This window comes from Akebia trifoliata, chromosome 3 (genome assembly GCF_017979445.1).
Source record: "Akebia trifoliata isolate Shusen 1 chromosome 3, ASM1797944v1, whole genome shotgun sequence".
Taxonomy (NCBI): domain Eukaryota; kingdom Viridiplantae; phylum Streptophyta; class Magnoliopsida; order Ranunculales; family Lardizabalaceae; genus Akebia; species Akebia trifoliata.
In genome coordinates, this window is record NC_141377.1 from 10,411,535 (window position 1) to 10,434,370 (window position 22,836).

General features: G+C 37.2%; 1 long non-coding RNA gene and 1 pseudogene across 4 annotated transcripts; one reads left to right on the top strand and one right to left on the bottom strand.

Moving 5' to 3' along the window:
* Positions 1–1,132: 1,132 nt before the first annotated feature.
* Positions 1,133–11,165, top strand: LOC147405961 (putative cyclic nucleotide-gated ion channel 6; annotated as a pseudogene). Its single transcript, XR_015175712.1, has 5 exons — positions 1,133–1,815; positions 4,801–5,009; positions 9,150–9,284; positions 9,948–10,181; positions 10,243–11,165. The product of XR_015175712.1 is annotated as a putative cyclic nucleotide-gated ion channel 6 (transcript).
* Positions 11,166–11,740: 575 nt separating this feature from the next.
* On the bottom strand, positions 11,741–17,029 carry LOC147405962 (uncharacterized). Of its 3 annotated transcripts, none has more exons than XR_015176212.1 (3): positions 16,031–17,029; positions 13,626–14,551; positions 11,741–13,514 (listed from the first exon to the last, which is right to left on the bottom strand). It is a non-coding gene; the product is annotated as an uncharacterized LOC147405962 (long non-coding RNA). The 3 variants fall into 3 exon arrangements; XR_015176213.1 differs by lacking the exon at positions 16,031–17,029 and adding an exon at positions 15,521–16,020; XR_015176211.1 differs by lacking the exon at positions 16,031–17,029 and adding an exon at positions 14,676–16,020.
* Positions 17,030–22,836: the final 5,807 nt, after the last annotated feature.

A 22,836-nucleotide genomic window follows, 5' to 3' on the forward strand; every position in this document is an offset into this window, starting at 1 on the left:
GGTATTGATCCCAGAAATTACACGATGCATGTGGAGGGATGCCCGCATGTGCCCCATGGATTAGTCTGGTTCTCTAAGTGGCGATACCTCGGTTTTCAAAAAAAAAAAAAAAAAAAACCAACCTTATTAGGTTTTTTATTTTGATTATAAATGTTATGATGTTCTTTATACAAGGATGGCCTTCGGATTTGGATGCTTATGGCTTTATATGCATATATGAGGAATGCTATTGACACACACTGGAAAATTGGAACAACCTGCTCTTTCGGTTTTCTTGAATGGGGCAGTAAAAGGTGTTCTAGATTGCCGAAATATCGTTGCATGTGTTCATGCTCGACGAAGTGGGAGATTGCGCTTGCTTTGTCACTTGCGCCAATGGAGCTAGTCTTCCAAAACTTTTTGCTATTTTGTTACAATAGTTGTATTTCAGTGGACTTCTTAGGGGGGTTGACCCAAGTACCCAACTCCCTTCATAGTTCACACTGTTTCTGGTTGTGGGGTCTACTTCTTTGTTTCTCCTTTTACCCTCTGAAGAAGGGTGTGTTGTAACACTACTTGATGGCAGAAAGTATCAAATACATTTATTTACTTATTATGGAGTCTAGTTTCTTGCTAAAAATAGCCACAGGATTGAATGCTTAAAATTCTTCAAGTGTCCACTCAACCAGTGCTTGAGATAGAGATAGAAGATAACTGCACAATCTGATTGCTTCAGTTTTATGTTAGCTTAAATGGAAATACAAGAATGCCCAATGTCTACAAGGTTATGCTTTTCAGATCATAACTGTGCATGTCATTGAAAACATCTTTGAGTGGATGTGTTCGTAGGATTCATGGCAAGTGATTCACTTCTTCCTGCAATTCACCAGTACATGTAAGATGTAATCATGGATAGTAACAACCATAGAATCCTCGTTGACATTATCATGGTAAATTCCAAGATAACACATTAGGACTTTCTCTGTGGACCATGGCCACGGCATGCACACTGTGTATCAATCTAATGCGGAAAATGATGGGGAAACAACATGTGAATACACATCTTTCAGATGCAAAATAGCATAATTGAATCACGCTAATATTAAAAAATCAATTATAACAGAAGTAAAATGCATTATGAGCCAATGGACTACTCACCATTTTGGAAAGAAAGTTTCATTGTATGGCCACAGATTTTGACACTTAATTAGCTTTTTATTGATTTTTTTTCCCTTTTAATTGGAACTGGGAATTGATATATTTGGTAAATTAATGATGGTGACCTTATCAAAAAAAAAAAATAATAATGATGGTGATTATCACTCTTCGTTGTTCCAACTGATCGACATCTAATTTTGGCACATATTGTTTGCTGATTTTATACAATAGGTTGGACGGTTTGGATTCTAGGTACCAACATCTTCTGGTGTGGGTGGGCTGAACATATGCAGATTCAACATCAAGTGATTGAATAGTGCCGGTCATCAAGGGATTCAACATTGAGACAAATTCCTTCAGTTGTGGAATTAACTTTTTGTCATATCATGTATTCTTGCAGTATGGGTTGATCCTTTGTTTTTTTGCCTTCCTGTCATCAATCATGAATCCGATTTTCTTGGTATAGACTGGAATTTAGCAATCCCAACTACAACATCGCGGACTACTACCGTTGATGTTTTTTCTGTTATTCACATGGCTTTCCAGTTCGGCACGGCATATTTTGTCCCTTCGTCTTGAGTTTTTGGTTGAGGTGAACTTGTGATAGATCCTGCAAAGATAGCCAAATGGTACTTGCGATGGTACTTTATCATAGATGTTTTTGCAGTGCTACCCTTATGGCCTTACCACAGGTATGGAAACTTGTACTATGATATTTTTCTCTTTACATTATGTGCTACCTATTTGTGTTCGTAATGTTGGTGTACGCTTCCCTTTATATGGAACTTGTATAGCCTGAAAAATCGAAAAATCTTTATGATTCTATGGATAGAAATTTGGGGGGTGTTTGGTAAAAATCAGAAATGGTCTTCACATCGTTTATCAACAACAAGTTGCTTGTAGCGTTTTTGCGGTAATCGATGAAACACCGTGTAACATCCATTTGGTCGTGGGTTCAAGTTTGTCTTCCTATAAAAAGAGGTGAAAATATATATATATATATATAATATATATATATATATATATATTATATATATATATAAAGATTTCCTCTCTTTGTATTCCTTCATCGCCAGATTGCCTTCATCCAAACCTTGTCTTTCCTCTTCTTCCATGATCATCTTGGTCAACTACTTCTTTAACATGTTATGGTTTCTCTTTTTTTGTTGCTTAACAACATGTAAAAACCCAATTGATTTTTCTTCCAAAACCAGTCATCTACATGCTGTTCAACCTCCATTTCCAATTCATCACTTTTAATCTCATCTTTAATCATTGTTTTTTTAAACTAAAATACAGTAGAAATCCTTGATTTTTCAAACCTAAATCTCTTGATTTTTCTTCCCAAAATCAGTACTCATATTCGAGGTCTTCAACTCTTTATGCAATCCATCCCTTTGCCAAAACCTTGAAGAATGAAGAGGTCTGCTGTTGATCATTGACTGTTGTGAAACCTAATGGATGGATAAGAACAAGTTTATCCTCCATATGTTCTCTAGTGGGCTGTCAAGTCTTTAATACTTTTGTCCTATCCACTTTCTTGGATGTGTTGGTGGCAATTGGTTCACATTTTTATTCTGAAAAAATTATAGCTTCTGATGATGTTTTAAGCACATCAAATGTAGGATTGAGATGAGAAAATGCTCCCTAGGGATTTCTTCCATATGAAATTGCTACCCAATAATCGAAAAAAAAAAAATTGCTACCCAATGCTTGAAGAGGATGTTAATAACAATTTTCTATGCTTGAAGTTTATTGAATATCTTGATTCTGTTTCAATCTAAGTTAATTTGTTTTGATTGTTTGTGAATGAATAATGATGTTATTTTGGTTATAGTTTGTTAATTCCTAATCTAATTTTAATATAACTTCTTTTTCGTTTTTTATATTATTAATTCATTGTTTTATGCAATATTTTATCCCATTATTTGTAAAAATAAGAGAGATTTTTCTGTATAATCATGTTTTAGAAACAGTGTTAGCGAAACAAGATCTTGATTATGAATTGTAAAATCAGATTTGAAAAGCTGTTCAGCCAAACGACATGAGATTCTGGATTCTTAAAAATAGTTTCTAGAATCTGATTCTAACAATCCAGAATCAGAAATCAAGTTCAACTATCTGAACCAAACGGCCCCGGTTTGTGTTATTTAGATATTGTGTTTGTGCTGGCCGAAAGGGACAGTCTCTTATTGACTTATTATTTCTTTTTATCCCCGTTGGGGTTATGCCTAGTTAACTGATGTGCTCATTTTATATGGCCTAGTATTTTCCAATTTTCTCCTCACCCCACTCTACATTCTCATGCTTGCTACTCTTTCTGTGAAAATGTAGTTTCTTGATTCCTCTCCATATTGCTTCATGGCTCATGTCCGGCATTATTATTGTCTTGTAAAATTTCTTTTAATTTGGGATACGTAATTGTTGAAATGAGCATAGGATGTATTATATTATGGTGCTCTTGGCTGCACCATAGTATACTCTTATTTCTTATTTAATATAAATAATAAAGGGAGTAATGTTCGCGGTGAATAGCTGCGTGAACAGTGATCATTATTCCTTTCTTATTTTCTCTTATTTTTTCTTTCTTCTTTCTTCTTTACTTCTATATGCTGAAAATCCTGCAGTAATGATCAATTTACACTCTATGAAGTACATCTTCACTTTAGCCGCTCAACAAAAATTCCATGGCTGACATGCTCTTCAAAATATGTATAGCCTTGGCACTAATGTAGTTTATGGAGACTTAAACCCATGACCTCCCACAAGGAGTGGGTATCCATTGTACTAGTTAATGGAAATGGTCACGTTGGTTTTCTTCTTCTTTTTTTCCAATATTTTCTCATGTGTTTAACTTGGAGGTGGGATTTTGATCCCAGGTCTGTGGTATTACCGCTCATAGACTTTGTGGGGCATTCTTTTTCCCATCAATCTTAACTAATATCTCCTATTGTGTGTTGTTACGCATGTTGCGCTCCATATACTCTATCTTGTTTTACAATCCTTGTTTTCTGAGCTATGCCTTCAAAATTACAGTTTTTTATTTACTGGTCCCATCAACCAATGTTGCATCATTTGCAAATAAGTACAACATACACAAGGAATCTTCCCTTGATATGAGCGTATAATTCATCCATAAGGTCATAACTACTGCAAAAAGGACACTGGCTCAAGGTCGAACCCTTGTGTAGACACTATAACCAACTCATTTTCTCATTGCCAACTGATCTTAAACTACTTTTGCTCATTCATGTTTTTAATAATGCAAATCAGGTTAATTTTTGTATGTAGGTCCACGAAAGGATGAGCCAAACCATCAATGGGGTCAGCGGGCCCGAAAAAGTGTGCCACATGGCACGTATTCTGTGGCACTGAGTTTAAGGCAACATTGTCTTCTATATGGATGCACTCTATATAGGCCAAGGTTCTTTTAAAGAAACATGTTATGTTGCAGGCTTCTTTTATCTGTCAAGTAGTTAAAAACTGATATAAAAAGATATGTTTTCTATTACTACAAGAACCATGGTGATTTATATCGAAAGATTCCCATAATTTTGGGTTTTTATTTTATTTCATACCACTGTTTCATTTCCATGGGCCTTCTATTGTTGGTTGCTGGAAGTTAGGCTTGGGAAGGAAGTTTTGTTGATTGCCTTTTTATTTATACAGGTTGTAGTTTGGAGATTTTTACAGCGACCAAAGGGTTCAGATGTACTGGCTGCAAAACAAATAGTGTTTTTCATTGTCTTGCTTCAATATATCCCCAGGTTTTTCCCTTAATTGCCGAACTGAAAAGAACTGGTGGAGTCTTTGCTGAATCTGCTTTTGCTGGTACTGCATACTATTTGCTGTGGTACATGCTTGCTAGTCATGTAAGTACCAGTATGATTTGTATTGGTATGTTATTTAATTTGTATTCTATGTTGGTTGGAACTTTGCACTCGTAGTGCAGCATCACTTCATTTTGCTTCTTTTTTAGATTGTTTTATTGATACTATATGTAATTAAGTCTTTTTTGGCTGTCAGTTTAGACTTAAAACTTCCTGTGATGAACGCTATCTTTACTCTGTACCTCTTTTGGGTTTCTTTTAGATTTTTGTTGTATTAATTATGCAGTCTAAATGAATGTTGTAAATCAGATGGTTAATTTCATCTGATTTAGGTTCAGTTTTAACATAGCTGATTTACTGGGCATGCTTCAGTGGAAGTTAGATGTTAGTTCGTAGTAACACTCCATTTATGTTCATTGCCTATGTTGACATGCCATAGTTCTCCATTCTATGACTTTACGCCACACGGGCACATGTCTTCCTTGCTAAGAATAATCCATAAGTGGTAGAGTTGTTCAACGTGAGTATCTAACTATTTTTTGATGGGTAATCTATTGCCAGGTAGGCACCAAGGTGTCAGGCACATGATTAGGTGAGATTTATATCCCGGGTGATATATTTAGTTCAGTATTTACGGTTAATTGTTTTTCAGTTTTCTTATGTATTAATTGTGTTGATTTACAAGTTTGCTTAGTAGTTGATTACTTATTTACATTATTTTTTTGCTATTTTTTTTTATGACTTTTACTACATATAAAAATTGAAACATTAATTTTTTTTGTCTCTTAGACCCTCCTGCCACCAAGACCCTGAGGTGGTGCACGCTTAGGCCCCATGTAACGCTTTTAACAACCTTGAGTAGCCACATGATGGAGCGAAATTGAAGATATGCAAGGATGCACACGCTGATATATTTAGTTCCTATATTAAGCTTGATTACATACATGCTTTGCAAATTATCAACTGTTTTTTTTTAGATAGGTATAAATTTTTAATAAAAGAGAAAGAACGAGAGGTTTAGGTAGCCCCATACAACAACGAAACAGAAAACAGGGAAAAAAAAACCCTTCAACAACGACCCCAAAAGTAGCTATATACTACAAAGGGATTCTTACTTGAAGACAAAGTCCTCAAAAAAGACACCCTCAAAATCTTTACAAAGCTTGCTCCAAAGAAATAAGAAACCCATAATGTCCAAAATCACATCCTCCGGAGGCTTCTCCTCACTCTAGAAGGCCCTTTTGTTTCTCTCTTTCCACAAATCCCAACACTACAAAATGAAGAATAGCTCACAAATATCTTTTCCTATTGGAGAAAACGTTTATGACCACCCGAGGAAAAGAGCAAAAACTGCTTTAGCATTGTAATAATGAATTTTGGTTTAATCTTAGCATTGTAATTAAACTATTAAGCCTGATTTATCTTAAAATAAAATTATATATAAAAACTAAGGCAAATGCTGAAGTCACTGCACAAGGACACTACGTTCAACACCGAGCAGAGATGGAGGTGTGCACGAAACCATAGATGCTTCTCCTCGACATATGAGTGAAAAACATCTATGGTTCTGTGCACACCTCCACATCAGCTCAGTGTTAACGCAATGTCCTGCGCAGTCACTCTAGCATGACTCAAATACTAAATAAAATATTCAAAGTGCCCACAATATAGGTTGGCATGGTCACTAGGTGGCCACCTAGGAATGCTTTGTCTCGCCTAGGTGTTTTGACAACCTTGGTACATAGAAGAAATATTCTAACATCAATTTTTTTCTACTTTTTTTGAGTCCTGTCAACAAAATAGATGCGCATGACACACAAATGACGTATATGGGATGGAATTTTCTCAGATTGTTTGAGCTTTCTGGTCTTATTAGCCGTGGAGTGTAATAATGCATACTGGCAGAAAGATTGTATCACTAGTGAAAAATGTGATACAAGTTATTTGTATTGTGCAAATTGCCATATGGAGGTTATGCTACCTGGCACAGCATCAGTGAGGTTGTTTTTAACAAGGAGTGCTCTGTAGATGATGACAATCCACCTTTTAATTTTGGAATCTACAAACAAGCTCTGTCATCTGGCATTGTTGCATCCAGGAAGTTTTTGTCTAAATGCTGCTATTGTTTGTAGTGGGGCCTGCAAAATTTGAGGTAGAGTTATACCAATTTTGTTATTTTCCTTGTTAATGATGCTTTATACTTCTGTTCCACTTGGATTGATAACTGCAGTTTAGGTATGTTTCTGTGCACTTTAGCATAATCATTGGGGTGCTTTATATATGATTTTAGTCATTTATAGTGATGAGTTCTTATTTCGGGATTCTTTATCTTTTCTTTGAATCATTGGGTTTAGACATTACTTCGGCGATCCTTAAAATAGAGCTTAGTCGCAAATTTTAACCTTGGCTCGATTAACTGAAACGAAGGAGAAGCATAAGCGGTAAGATGAAAGAGATATGACACGGAGATCAAAGGAAGGAATATCGCCCCCCACCCACAAAAAAAAAAAAAAAAAATCCAACGGGATGGTGGTAACTGCACTATTCGAATTCCTTTTGATGAAGAAGACAGAAAAAGTCCTGAAAAAAATAGTCAATCCTGAGAAAAAAATATATATGTTATTACATCAGATTAGGTCCATTTTTTGTGTGGTGTACATATTCTATGTATGAGGATCAATTGATTGATGAGTCGTAACCCCTGAATGATGGATACTGTTAACGTTTCTGTGTTGGGTATCTTAGATGTCCTTTACAGTTACGTTCTTTGAATTTCCATGTGTCCCTGCTTATATTTCTATTAAAAGTCAGTCAATTGGTGCGTATATCATTTCCTTCATTATCTAGCTTTCATTGCCTGTTCATGTTTGAAGGCCAAACACATTTAAAATGATATTCTGATAGTACAATTATGATCTTCAAGTAATTAGCAACTTTTTTTTTTGACGAGTATAAATTTCATAAATATCAAACAAGGGGTTCAAAGAATGATCGGTTGAGTTGACCAATCAAAACATGAAAATTAACTATTACGCAGGGAGTCCCACCAAAAAACAAACTCCTCGAAGAACACCACTTTAAAGTCTGGGTTCAATTTACACAAAAAAAATAACAGCCCTAAAACGTCAAAAACAATATCTCTAATAGAGGAAGCATCCCCTTTGAATATCCTCTTGTTTCTTTCCAATCAAAATCCCCAAGTCATTGCAAAAGGGAGCAAATTCCTAAGGATTTCCTTTCTCCCCGAAAACAGACTTGATTCCCAACCTTGGAACATTGACAAAGGCGATTTAGGAGTGACCCAACACACTTTGAAAAGTTGAAGAAAATGGGACCAAATGAGGGAAGAGATTTTACAATGAAGCAAGATATGGTCAACTGATTTTCCGCTCGAATAACACATGAAATAACAGTTGGGGGTCACAAAACCTCTCCTGCTAAGAAAGTCTAGAGTCGGTAATCTGTTATGAGATGCAACCCAAGTGAAGAAATGAACCTTTGAGGGGGCTTTTGAACCCCAAATGAACTTGAGAGCAAAATGCAATGTGTGGTCAGACGGAATGTTCATACCTGAGGCAAAGGAGCTCACAGTGAAGATGGAGACTTTAATACGGATCCACTCCCTTGCATTGTCTTCCGTATTCACCCAACTTAGAAGATCAAGCTGAGTAGTCAGTTCTTGCAGGTCCTGCATCTCCCAATCACTGAAATCCCTCCCAAAGCCCAAGTCTCACGCAGTTTCGTTTTCTTCGGGGTTCAAGAAAGTAACACATGGCATCCTTGTTTTTAATGACAAGTTGTATAGGCGGGAGAAGCGGTAATAGAGTGCTGAGTCTCCACACCACCAATTCTCCCAGAATCTGACTCTATCGCCCTTACCTACTCTAAATCGCACCCACTTCTTGAAATCCAACCCAGCTTTCATTATCCCATTCCACTCACTGCACCTGTACGAAGATTTCACCTCCTTACTTTCCCACCCGTTCCAACTTTCACTATACTTGGCCCTAATTATCTTCCTCCAAAGGCTATTGATTTCCACCCCGAGTCTCCACAGCCACTTTCCTAACAAAGCCCTATTCGAGATCTTAAAACCCGCATACCTCTTAGCGTTGCACACCATCTTCCATTTCACCAAACCAGTACACTTGGTCAGGGGTCTCCAAACGAGGGTCTTAACTACATCGGTCTTTTACTTTCTCCAGTGCACTTGGTCAGGGCCTCGAAACTAATACCTATCCTGGAGAGGTCATCTTTTCCATAGCGCTTGCCATTTTTGGACTCATACTTTTCGCACTTCTGATTGGCAATATGCAGGTAAATATATAGCCTTTTTTGTCCCTTTTTCCCTTTTTATTTATTTATTTAAATTTCTTCTCTTTGGAGCGGCATTGAAATTGAGTTTTTTGGTAGAAAATTCATTTGTTTGCTAGAATGTGTGAACACGTGGTCGTGTGTCAATCTTCATGAACTTATTGCATGTAGGACATTATATAGCCTCCTTTGTTTTTTTTTTTTCTTTTCCAGTAGGACATTATTTAGCCTGAATTTTGTTGGGGAGATTGGGAGCTTACTGTGAAAACTAAATATTGGCAAATTCTTCCCTCTTTTAAGTACACCAGTACATGGGGCATGAAATGCAAAAAAAATTGACTCTTAAAATGTCATCTTATTGACATTAGACCAATGTTTTCAAATCTGTATCAGTCTTCTATGTGTGATAAATAGAATCAAGGATATAATCAGCAATTCAATATTCATGTTTAAATGGTGACAAATTCAATGCGCATTCGCATTTTTTACTGAAAGCATCAATATATTTTCTATTCCTCAATCTTGTTGAATTAAGGGGTGTAAAAATGCTCGCTAGTTATCTTCCGTTGGATGGTACATGTCTAGCATTTACAAGAGAAGAAAAAGAATTGGTAGTTAAGTAGTGTTTTTGAATGCTGAGGTTTAGGTGTTTTGCCATTGTTGCAGACCTATCTTCAGTCTCTTTCTATTTGGCTGGAAGAGATGATAATCCAAAGGCATGATTCAGAGCAGTGGATGCATCATCTCTTGCTTCCACAAGAACTCAGAGAGCGAGTAAGACGATACAATCAATACAAGTGGTTAGAAACACGTGGGGTGGATGAAGGAAACTTGGTTCAAAGCCTACCAAAGTATCTCAGGAGGGATATCAAGCGACATCTCTATTTGACTTTGGTAAGACTTTGCTTTATTTTATTGCGGCATTTTTCTCCGTTTCTCATACTCATTCTCTCTGTCTTGCCAGGTTCCTCTGTTTGTGAATATGGATGAACAGTTACTTGATGTAATATGCGAACGACTAAAACCAAGTTTATACACGGAAAACACATACATAGTTCGAGGAGGTGACCTGTGGACGAGACGCTCTTCATTATATGTGGTCGCCTAGAAAGTGTGACCACCGATGGTGGTAGGATTAGTTTTTTCAATCGAAGTCTACTGAAAGACGGGGATTTCTGTGGAGAGAAGCTTCTGACATGAGCATTGGATCCCAAATCGGGTTCTAACCTCCTGTCATCTACTAGAACGGTCAAGGCATGGACAGAAGTGGAGGCTTTTGCCTTAATAGCAGAAGAATTGAGGTTCATTGCTAGTCAGTTTAGGCGCCTTCATAGTAGACAGGTTCAGCACACATTTCGATTCTACTCGCAACAATGGAGGACATGGGCTGCGTGCTTTATCCAAGCTACATGGCGAAGGTACTCTAGGAGGAAGATTACGAAGCTTCGTTGTCAGGAAGAAGAAGAAGATGAAGAAGAGTTGGGTGTGAGGATGATGATGGTTCTGGGGGTAATTTGTTGAGTCTCAGTGCAACTATGTATGCTTCGTGATTTGCAGCCGATGCCCTTCATGGTTTTCAAAGGCTTCGGAATATGGAGAGTTTGAGGGAATTGATGAAACTGCAGAAGCCTTCAGAGCCTGATTTCACTGCTGAAGAAGTTGATTAATATGGGATCTCTGTTCAATCATTGAAGACGACGACGATGGATGACAATATTTGGTTCCTCTCCTCTCGTGGGCTGAGAACAATTTATAAGGTGGACACCATCCAACTTGATGTTGCTTTTGATGTAAGGCATGATACATTCAACAATCAGTACATCCCAAATTTTTTGAATTAGGTTTTGATGATGGAGAGGAATTTTTAATCAAAACTGAAGCTAATGTTGCATCTAATCTTATCTTTTCGCTGGATTTGAAATTACAACAGTATGTGAACGAGACATATTGCTTGCCCAAAATCCCAAAAGTCGAATGTGGATTGAGAGGTTCTACAGCCGATATATTTCTCCACATGCAGCTCATAGGGAATTCGAGGTCTCAACATGGGATGAAGAGAGCGCCGCCATTGTAATGGTCAGTAAAACAAAAAAAAATTAAAGCAAATTTTTATTAGACACTCATTGGCTTGTCTTTCTCATAAGTTCATGGGCCTCTCCACTCATTGCCAATTGGTTTTGAGTTGGACTCCAAAACTTATCATGGTATTAGAGTGGGCCTTTCTCTCTTCCACGTCACCCAGTTCATATCTCCATGTGCTTTGGCCCAATCCGAACCACATGTGCGGGGGGCGGCGGCGTGTTGAGCTTAGTTCCACATGACACTCATTGCCTTGTCTTTCTCCTTCAACCCCCACATGTGCTGGGGTGTGGTGAGTTTAGTCCCACATCGGACACTCATTGCTTTGTCTCTCTCCTTATAAGCTCCTTGGCCTCTCCACTCATTGCCAAATCCTAATTAAAGATGGTCCAAAGTCAGATGACTCGTGAAAAAACATGAAATCTTGACCATTAAAACACGACATCTCGAAGATATGTCAAGTATTCCCAGGATAAATCCCAACCATTGGATTTTGTATTTTGTCATGAGTCAGCCAACCAATAAAATAATATTTACCCTGACCCTAATGGAAAGATGTTTTGATACATCAAACTACACTTTATTACAATGCATCATATCTAATACTTTCTATTAAGTAATAAGTGGTGGTGTAATGCAAACAGCCATGTCGACCAGGCTACCTTCCATTATGTTTTGAGCGGTCAGTACACCAAAAATCACAATTACGAACAATTATTAACTATTCTTAATGCATCTGGAACGGTTATAAACAGTTTTCAAATGGGGTGTTCCTAATATTTAGGAACATTTAGTAACTGTTACTCATTGCGGTTTAAAACCTTCCTAAATTTATTGTGGTAAGGTTTCCAACCTGTTTTAAAATATATTAAGCAAACAATTTCATGTCATTCTTGATTTAAAAATAATCCTGTAAAAGATCGACAAGAGAAAACACTAAAATACTGATACAAAAGAAACTAAAATATTTAACAATAACCACGAAAAATATTCATGGACTTCCGTCACAACATCTATGATTTCGTCCATCGTAAAAAAAAAAACAATCTAGTCAACACTTAAACAAGTAAATGACAAATCATAAACTAATTGACGAACGCAAAGGTTTGAGGCCATCTAACATATGATCCTATTCCAAGTTCCAATTTCCAACTTCCCCTAAAGTTGAATGATATCCATCTGGTTCAAGTAGTTCAACATCACCTTTTTCAGCAACATCAATGACAACCTTGTATGCATCTTGCGAAAGAGGTTTTTCACGAATCATTTGAGGCTCACCCTCGAGGTCCTAGAACCACACCCAGTTGTAATACAAAGCAAACCAGTTGATGCCAATAATAATTAAATCAACAATGACCAGATGTATAATGAAAGTTGTGCATTATTAGTCATATGAGCACTAATAAAAAATAAAAATAAAAACCATATAAATGTGTAAAGCTGAGGTTGAACAAAAAGAATGATACTTAAATAAATAATTACTAGCCTTTGGAAATCTGACAATAGGACTTGCAGTCAAAATCATTCTCTGCAGTGATATCATAAATACCTTAGCCGTGTTAGGCACGTATCGACACTTGACACACCATCTCATACATCCTAAGATGCAAGGTAGTGTTACCCTTTATTTTAATAATTTTTCATTAAAAGAATTACTTGTATTATATAGGGTCTCTTAGACATCCACATTCCAGTCCCTGTAGAATTTGCACATATAGCTTATGAATTTAGCATACCTTCATTTTGACTCCCTTAGCTCACTGAGATCTTCATCTGAAACAGGGGGCATCAGTGTTCATGTAAGTGGGTTTATATCATGTCATGCCACACAGAATAACCAAGAGAAGCTAGTATTGGAGATAAAGGGCGGACTAGAACCTGTTAATTTTACTTGGGTGGTGATGTTTATGCTAGCAATAACAATGTTTGCCCCAATTATGATTGGGACACTCAATTAAAATCTTCAACAATACCCACTATTCATGAGGATATATCATATGGTAGAAAACCACAAACAAAGAACAGAGCTCTCCACAACTTAATTCTTTAATGGTATCAAAGTAGCTGAAGTTTCTATGAATAAAGCTCCTCTCTGTCTCCTTTTTCAAACTAGTTCCTCCTTGTAGAATCCAGTAGAAGTGAAGCATTACAAGACTACCCACAAAGAAAAATAAACATAAACAAAGCAAAACCCATTAGAAGAACTTCAACAAAAAATGGGAAAAAATGATTCACACTAAAAAAAAAGAGGTATATTTTGTTTACTTGACACGGTCATGAAAGATGTTCCTCAACCATGAGAATGCAATGTTCTTGTTCATTTGTATAGTAAGTTTGACTTGTTCTCTGATAATGTCTTCAGCTTGAGGACACGTGTCTTCATTATCTACAAAAGCAAGATGGAGAGCCACCACTGAGAAGGAAAAGAGCAAAGAAGAAAGCTTTAGATGAACCCATCCTTCTCTCAAAGAATCTGTGTTCTTGCTTTCCTTCACTCTACTTGGGTTCTTAAATAATGCAAGAAGAGGCTAATAAGTAGATATAAAAATAAAAGAGGAATTAAAGATGCTTGCTCTTATAGCTGTTTCGACTTTGGACTGGCATTTACTGCTATCACAGCCAGTTTGCTTGAAACTGTTGTTTTTAAGTTTAAAACAAGTACGCTTCTTCATGGGTACCAATCCTCCAATAACTTATAAATGGATGATTATTCTTTGTGAGAACTAGTATGAGCTGCTTGGAAAATGTTAATATGTTTGAAGCAAAAATAAATGGATATTGATATTTGTTTCTTTGTGGAAGAAGTTAATAAGGCTCTCTAGAGCTGAAGCTGGAGCTGGAGCTGGGTCATTATGTGTACTTCAATTCCCTATCTTGACCTTTTTTGTAACTTGAGATTATTGCTTGGTAAACCACATTCAAGCGATGCTATTTGCATGGATAACAGAGAAGGAGGGAATTCTCTCGGTTGCCAATGAAACTTTCTGAACTCTTGCCTACCCTCGTCAAGGGAGGATATGTTACACTCAGACAACCTCAGCCATAAGCAGGAAACACGTTCGGGTATGATCCCATCACCCACTGCGAGTTCCACATGGGAGCTGCTGATCATCCTACAGGCAGGTGCTGGTAGTTGAGGAACGTATTTCAAGCCCTTGTAAACTGCAAGCTTATAGTCCTGGACCCAGAACCTGCGCAACAAAACATCAACTATAACACTTTTCCAACTCAAAGGGAATGGTGTGGGGCCGACTAAAATAGCAAACATGATCTCTGAAGAGGAAATGGATTTTGACCCGTCACAGTTAATTATACCTTTGGGCTAAAGGTCAGAGTTCACCTTAAACCTAATCTCCTAGATACCCTAGTCAACACTTGCCTCCCTCAAAATCAAAGTTGCACTCCTATCCATATTGCCGCTCAATTTGGTACCATTACTCTGAATCCGATGCCTTTCTCTCCCAATCCATCACCCCTCATCCTTGCCCAAGACGCAGTCGCTCCACCTACCCTTCCAACTCTTATCATCCGCACACACACTTCATCCATACCAACCACACAACCACCACCCCTAGTCCTTCATGGCCAGCCAAAACTCCCCCGATTCGCCTTCCAAGACCCCAGAACCTTTCCCTTATCTCTCCGACAAGGCAATGCCTTGGAGTTATGAAACAGATTTAGTTTTCCGAAATTGAGGGAAAAAGGCCGAGGAGCCAAAAATGGTCAAGAAACCAGAAAATGTTGAGAAGTCTATGGATGCGAGCCACATCACCAGATCGGGTAGAATGGTCAAAACAACAGAGAAGGCAACAACGGTATGGAAAGTGAGAAAAAGATTGAGAAGGGAAAAGGAAAACATATCATAATTGAGGTGGGGCAAAGTAGTAAGGCAGAACAGGTAACAGAGGCATATGAGGTAGTCAGAGCAAAGATGTCAGTTGAGTTCGAACAAGCAATGGGTACAGTAGAGGTTGAGAAAGTAGTCGGTATAAAGGTAGTAACAGATGCAAACCAAGCATCAGAACATAGGAGTCAATTGAAGTAGAACAAGAACAAATAGTGGAGATAGTATAGTTAGAGATATAAAAAGAAAAGGAAATGACAGAAACAATAGAAGAGAGGAAGAATGACAACAGAAAAGGAAAAGTGGTGGAGGTTACCTCACCAAAGTAGCTGGGTAAGATAGTGGGGTTGATCGTAGCACCTAATGTTATCACATCCACAGAGGATGAACTCATCCTGGAGGGCTGTGGCCATATAAAGCCACTCCATATTGTTGTGATGTGTTAGGGTATGATCGTAGCTTGTATGCTACTTGACAACGGTTCTACTTTGAATGTTTGTCCACTGACTATGTTGAAACAGCTCGGTGTAGACATGACTCTCCTTAGACCTAACAAAACGTTAAATTTGAGCTTTCGATAGCTTGAGGAGAGAGTCAATGGGTGAAATTGATTTACCGATCGCTATTGGACCTTATACTTTTCAAATCAATTTTGAGGTAGTAAGTATGCCGAGCAAATTCAACTTTCTCCTAGGAAGGCCGTGGATTCACTCAATTGGGGCAGTACCATCATCTCTTCATCAGTGTGTTAAGTTCATCATCAATCAGGACCAAGTGATAGTGAAATCAGAAAATCTATTACTAGTAGATAGGTCTTCAAACATACCTTATATGGACATTGAAGGATCGAGTGACCAACTCATGTATCACTCCTTCCAATTTGAACCAGTCAATCACATTTCGGAAGGATAGAAAATTGATAAGGCTAATTTGTCACTGACGGTCATGATGACAGGAAGAGTGATGAAGCAGTCAAGGTTTCGATCAAGAAGAGGGTCAGGGAAGAAAAATCAAGGTAGAGCTAGGCTTATTTCAACTTTGAAAGTAATGTTGTGGTTCGGCCTTGGGTTCAAGCCCATCTGGAGAGACATACAAGAAATGGACACAAAGAAGCAAGAATTAAAGTTGGCAAGAATCGAGCGCATAGAGCCTAAGATCTAGGATCTTGTGAAAGTCCCCCATATCAAGGAGACCTTTCCCATTCCATCTTACATCGAAGGAAGCGACGACAGCCTATATGACGATTTATTAGAGCCATAGCTTCAAGAAGGTCAACAAGAACTTGAGGTCCTTATCGAATCCCATTCATTTTTTGAGAATGGAGTTGGCAACTTATTCAGGGAGGATTTTGGGGAAATAGATCCTGTGCAAGTGGATGACGTCATCAATGGCTGTTTAATACCTACATCTGGTTTTTACTGGGACTCAATTGTATCCTCACTTCTGTTCGAGGTGTAACTATTTGATGATCATTACGATTTAGTGATAGTTGTCACTGCTGACTCGGGAGAGGCTTCCTCCCCATCTACAATCTACCAAGTTAAAGAAGCAAATGCTCTTTGCAACTGGGACATCGTCCCAATTACCCTTGAGGTCGCTTTTGTCTCCGAATTTTTTTTGTTAAATTCTCATGTTCTCCCCGAGAATCCTAATGGACCTTCGTCCTCAGGAGAATTTGTTTTAGAAGGTCCAACACCTTTATTAACAAAAATTCAAAAAACATTTAGAAAATCAAAAGTTTGCAAAAATACCTGAGTTAGAAGGAACGGAACGTAATCAGAATTTCAATCTCGAACCTAACTTCGATCTTATGGAGATTGAGAGAGTGTTTGAGTTTGAAGACGTAAAAGTACCAAAAGAGCTCAAGAAGTTGGTAAATCTTCATGAGGAGGGTGGTCATCTGAATGTTGAGGATGCAGATGCAACTAATCTCGGGTCTAAAGAAGACCCAAAAATTCTCAAAATCGGAGTGCCCTTTTATCATCTGACTAGAAACATAGAATGATTGAATTCTTACGGTAGTACCAAGATGTGTTCGCATGATTTTACCAAGACATGCTAGGGTTTGACATAGATCTAATTGTTTACCATTTACTAACCTTTCTTGATTTAAGGTTCATCAAACAAAAGCTTCGTCGATTAAACTAGAGTGGACTATCAAAGGGAAAGATGAGGTTATAAGGTACTTTCAAGTCGATTTTCTAGTAGTGTCTATGTATCCAGAATGGCTCTCATACATAGTGCATGTACCAAAGAAATATGGCAAAATTAGAATGTGTGTTGACTAAAGAGACATGAACAAGATAGTCCAAAAGATGATTTCCCTCTTCCACATATCGATATTCTCATTGATAACACAACAGAACATGACACGTTCTTGTTCATGGATGTATTTTTTGAATACAATGAAATCAAAATGGCAGAAAAAGATTAGGAGAAAACAACCTTCATCACACCATTGGAAACTTTCCATTACATGGTAATGCCTTCTGGTCTCAAGAATGCCGGGATAACGTATCGGTGAGCCATGACAACGCTATAATACACAAAGAAATTGAAGTTTACATAGATAATATGATTGCAAAATCCAACTTGGAAGAAGACCACCTCGTCAATCTACGCTAGATTTTTGAGCAACTGAGGAAGTATAACTTGAGGCTTAATCCCTTGAAATGTGTTTTTGGAGCAACCTCTAAAAAATTACTAGGTTTCATTATCAGTAGAAGAGGAATTGAGGTAGATTCAGCCAAAGTAAAATCAATCATTGGGATGCCAACACCTAGAACAACGAAGGAGATAAGAGGTTTTCTTGGAAATATTCAATACATCTGTAAGTTCATCGCACAACTTACAACCACCTGTGAACTTGTCTTCAAGCTTCTCGAAAATAATAAGGATATAGAATGGAATAGAAGCGATCGACAAATTAAGAAATATCTTCTAAATCCTCTAGTCTTAGTTCCTCCAACCCCAGGTAAACCTTTGTGGATATATCTCTCGATACTGGAAATGTCGATGGGTTGTGTATTAAGACAACATAATGAAACTGGCGATAAAGAAAAGGTGATATATTATCTCAATAAGAAGTTCATCGAATACGAGGCAAAATATTCCCCTCTCGAGAAGACATGTTGCACCCTAGTTTGGGTATCTCAAAGGTTACAATACTATTTACTTAGTTACAAGGTGTTGCTCATCGCTAGAATGGATCCACTGAAGTATTTGTTAAAAAATCCCACTCTCACTGGTCGCACTGCCAAGTGGAAATTATTACTATTAGAGTTCGACATTGAGTATGTCGCTCAGAAAACGATCAAGGGGAAGGCCATTGTAGATCACATAGCGGAGCACCCGTTTCTAGATTACGAGTTGTTTAGAATAAATTTACTAGATGAAGTTATACTATTTGCAGAAGTCGAAGATGAATAATCAGAACCAAGTTGGAAACTATACTTTGATGGTGAAATGAATTAGAAAGATAACAGAATTGGGGTAGTCCTAATTAAGCTAAATGGTTCTCATGTGCCCATAGCATTCATGCTACGTTTCCAGTGCACAAACAATGAAGTAGAATATGAGGCATGCATAATAGGTCTCAAAGATACAATAGAAATGAAAGTTGACGAGATAGATGTGTTCAGGGATTCAAGCTTAGTTCTCTATCGGATTATCGATGAATGGCAAACACGAGAACAAAAATTAATATCGTATCATGAATACATCGAATAATGAAACATGAACTACTCTCACATCACTTTTAACTACATGCCAAGGGCCAATAACAAATTTGCGGTCGCACTTACAACTCTAGCATCTATGATCAACATTTATGAGGAGACAACTATTGATCCCTTAGAAATAAGGATTCAAAATGAGCCAACCTACTGCTTACCTATGGAAGTAGAGAACAAAGAAGAGACCCCATTGTTCCTTGATATTAAAGTTTATCTCGAAAATAGAACCTTACCTCAGAAGCTATTTGGACAAAAAAGAAGACTATTCAAATATTAGTTGGATAGTTTTTTCTAAGTAATACGACACTCTACAAAAAGTCACACCACGAGGTTCGCTTTCAATGTGTAGCAAAAGCGGAAACAGAAGCCAAACGCCTTATAGATGTTGTCTACGAAAGAATTTGCAGTCCTTACATGAATGGACACATGCTGGGTAGGGAGATCATGCGTATAGGTTACTATTGGCCAACAATGGAGAGTGATTGTTTTAAGTATGTTAAGAAATGTCATCTCTATCAGATTTATGCCAACAAGATCAATGCAATATCAAACAAACTCCACAACATGACATCACCATGACTTTTTTCACTTTGGGGCATAGATGTCATCAGCCCGATCAATCCGATGACATTAAACAATCATAGATTTATGCTGATTGTGATCAATTACTTCACTAAGTGATGTAATCAATTTCATCAAAATAAATATTATATATCGATATGGCCTACATGGCGGCATCATATCTGATAATGCGCTCAATATGAAGAACAAGGACATGAAAAAGATTTGTGAAGACTTTCAGATCACACAACATAGGCCTATAGACCGAAAATGAATGGAACCATGAAATGAGCAAACAAGAAAGTTAAAATGATCATTGAAAAGATGACAGTAATATACAAGGATTGGCACGAGATGTTGTGATTCACTATCCATGCCTGGTTTATGGAATGGAAGCAGTTTTTCTAGTAGAAGTTGAGATTCCTTTTCTTAGAGTCTTCATAGAAGTATAATTGTAAGAAGTAGAGTGAGTTAGAACATGGTTTGATCAACTAAACCTAATAAAAAAAAAGAGACTCGTAATTATCCATCATAGTCATCTTTATTAGAAATGGATAGAACAAGCCTATAATAAGAAGGTCAGACCAAAAGAGTTTCAATCAAGTGATCTGGTGTTGAAGAAGATCTTGTCGATACAAGAAGATCAGAGGGGCAGGTTCAGGCCAAACTACGAAGGTCTTTTCGTAGTAAAGAAAGTAATGATAAGAGATGTACTAATCCTAATCGAGATGAAAGACAACGTATTTCCTGAGCCAATAAATGTTGACACGATAAAAAAGTATTATGCATAAAGTTTGATACTTGAAAGGACAAGAGGCCGTCTTTCTGCTTCCCATAAAACTATTATACCCTTAGTCAACCCTTTTTAAGCCTAAATATTTTCCATTGACCACCTAGGACTAGGGTATGTCTCAAAATACATTGGGGGAAATTCAACCAAAATGGATAGTTTTAAGGTCATTCAACCAAAAAAAAAAAAAAAAGAGAAAAAAACAAAACAAAAAAACTCATTACTCCTAGCTTGTATGAGGATAAACTGTGAATGGCTAAAAATACAAAAATAATCAAAAAGTCATAAAAATATACTTCTCAATCCTAGGCTCAACTCGCATCTCAAACTTCTAGAAAGTTGAGAAGATAACTTAATTGATTATTCTGAACAAAAATGATAAATTAGGAAAAATAATTAGGACATGCTCTAGTTCCACCTAGTTCATCTTGGTTTGTTTCGAGCTTTTATTCCCTTTCTTTCTTAACCCTAACCACGACATGCATTTCATCCCACAATAAAGACCTCTCTGATTAGGTAAAGGATTGAAAGTTATCAATTCAACAGTCAGTTGGTCGATGATAACGGAATTCAAGTAAATGCTTGGTGGCAACAAAAAAAAGATATGTAGAAGCAACATGGATACATTGATCTTGTGTCTCACCTTGAACCCAAGTCAAAAGAGTCGTTATAAGGCACGAGAGGGGAAACCAGATCGAATATTACAAAGTAGATGCAATTACTTAAGAAGAAAAACATGGTCGAAATACTAAGAGAGTACCTGCGAAGTAGTCTCTAATTTGTTAACTCAACTTGAATCACCATACCACTAAAGTCATTGAGATTTCGAACGAGTTTGAGTCATGTATCCTTTTTATTTTGTAATTTTGCAAAAATGAAGCATAGTATGAAAGGGCACAGTGAAAATTTGAAAAGGGTACTATGAGTGAAAATATCAAACTATGGCAAAATAAAAACTATCGACATGATGAAAATCCCAAAAAGGCGTCGATATGCAAAAAATGATAGAAAATCAGATCTATTGAAAACTGTAACTAACACCAGAGAAAAATGGTAGAATAAAAATAAATAAATAAAAAATAGACAAAGTTTCCCAAGTTCCTAATCCTACCGGTACACCTTGTCATTCATCGTAAACTTGGCTGAAACTCTCCTGCCATTATAAACCTAACTTCTTTTTACTATGGACGGGTCTAAATGACCTAGAGAGAGACTGAATGATGAGTCCAAATTATTTGACTGATATATCACATTTAGACCCCTATTGATCGTCCAGAGGAGCTTATGTGTTCACACTTTGAATTTTCAGCCTGGGCACTCCTCGCAAACTTTTCAAAATACCAAAAAAATATTTCCTCCTTGTTTTAAATTTTTTTTGTCTTATCATATTTTCAAAAATACCAAACAGATTTCTTATGAACATTTCAAAAATACAATATATATATAACACAAAATTATTATTTTTGGCCTGTGAAGAAAGATCTAGGATTCTGACTAAAAATAATAGTTTTTGAACAAAATTTCCATGCATCTGGGGCCAGTAATATTAAAAAAACTAGTTTCCTCATGCATTACATTAATTTTACACCATTCATTTAACTGTGGAGGAAAAGTCACGAGAGAAGAAAAATAAAGATTACGTGAAAACCAATACACCTTGGAACATGTTGAAATTACTGCAAAGCACATATCATCATCAGGGAGTATGCTCTTACAAAAGGAGGTTGATGCGAAAAGCTCACACCTCCAAATGGGCAACACTTAGATTCTATAAAAATTGCTCAATGCATAAATCATGTCTGGGGAGAACGCAGGAGTGATCCATATATAGATGAATAGTACCAGTGGCGTCTAGGATGAAGTCGGGAAGTGACCGGAGTCGGGCAGCAATGTTCCCACTTCCAGGAAGACCTACATCTGAGAGGGGAGTGGCAGAAAGAGGTGCTTGTTCCCCTTTCTACAGTGCAACACAATCCTAAACTACATGTCACTCCCCAATATGAGTATAAACTATTATATATATATAATAGAGATACAAAGAGAAAGAGAGAAAATAATAATCTTTTTGCAAGAAAGCACGGTCGAAAAGTGGCACAATTCTTGAGTTAACCCCAATTCTGCAAGTTTTCACATTCTCAAACAAACGATAATTTGGTTTCGTCAAAAGTGTACACAGATTGAAGTTATTTTTCATTTACATCCTATCTCAATTTCAGAGCCCTACATCGTGTTGAGAAACTTGTTTTGAAAGCTTCAAAGAGCCAAACATCAAGCCCGAAGCCTAAAACTTCAGGTCTAATCCCTATCAAGTATACAAACTCGAGCTCGATCCATCAAAAGAAGTTTCAAGTCTAGATCTTCATAATTCGTTGCAGGCAAAAGAGGGGAAGGTGTAGACAACCCATTTTTGTCTTGATCAAACCCAAGAGATTAAGAAATATGTTGAAGAGGGATTTGGTTCAAGAGTGTGCAACACATAAGACTTATGAGCCTTGTCAAGAAGTCCATATTCCTAAATTAAGCCCAATCCATCCATAAACCCATCCA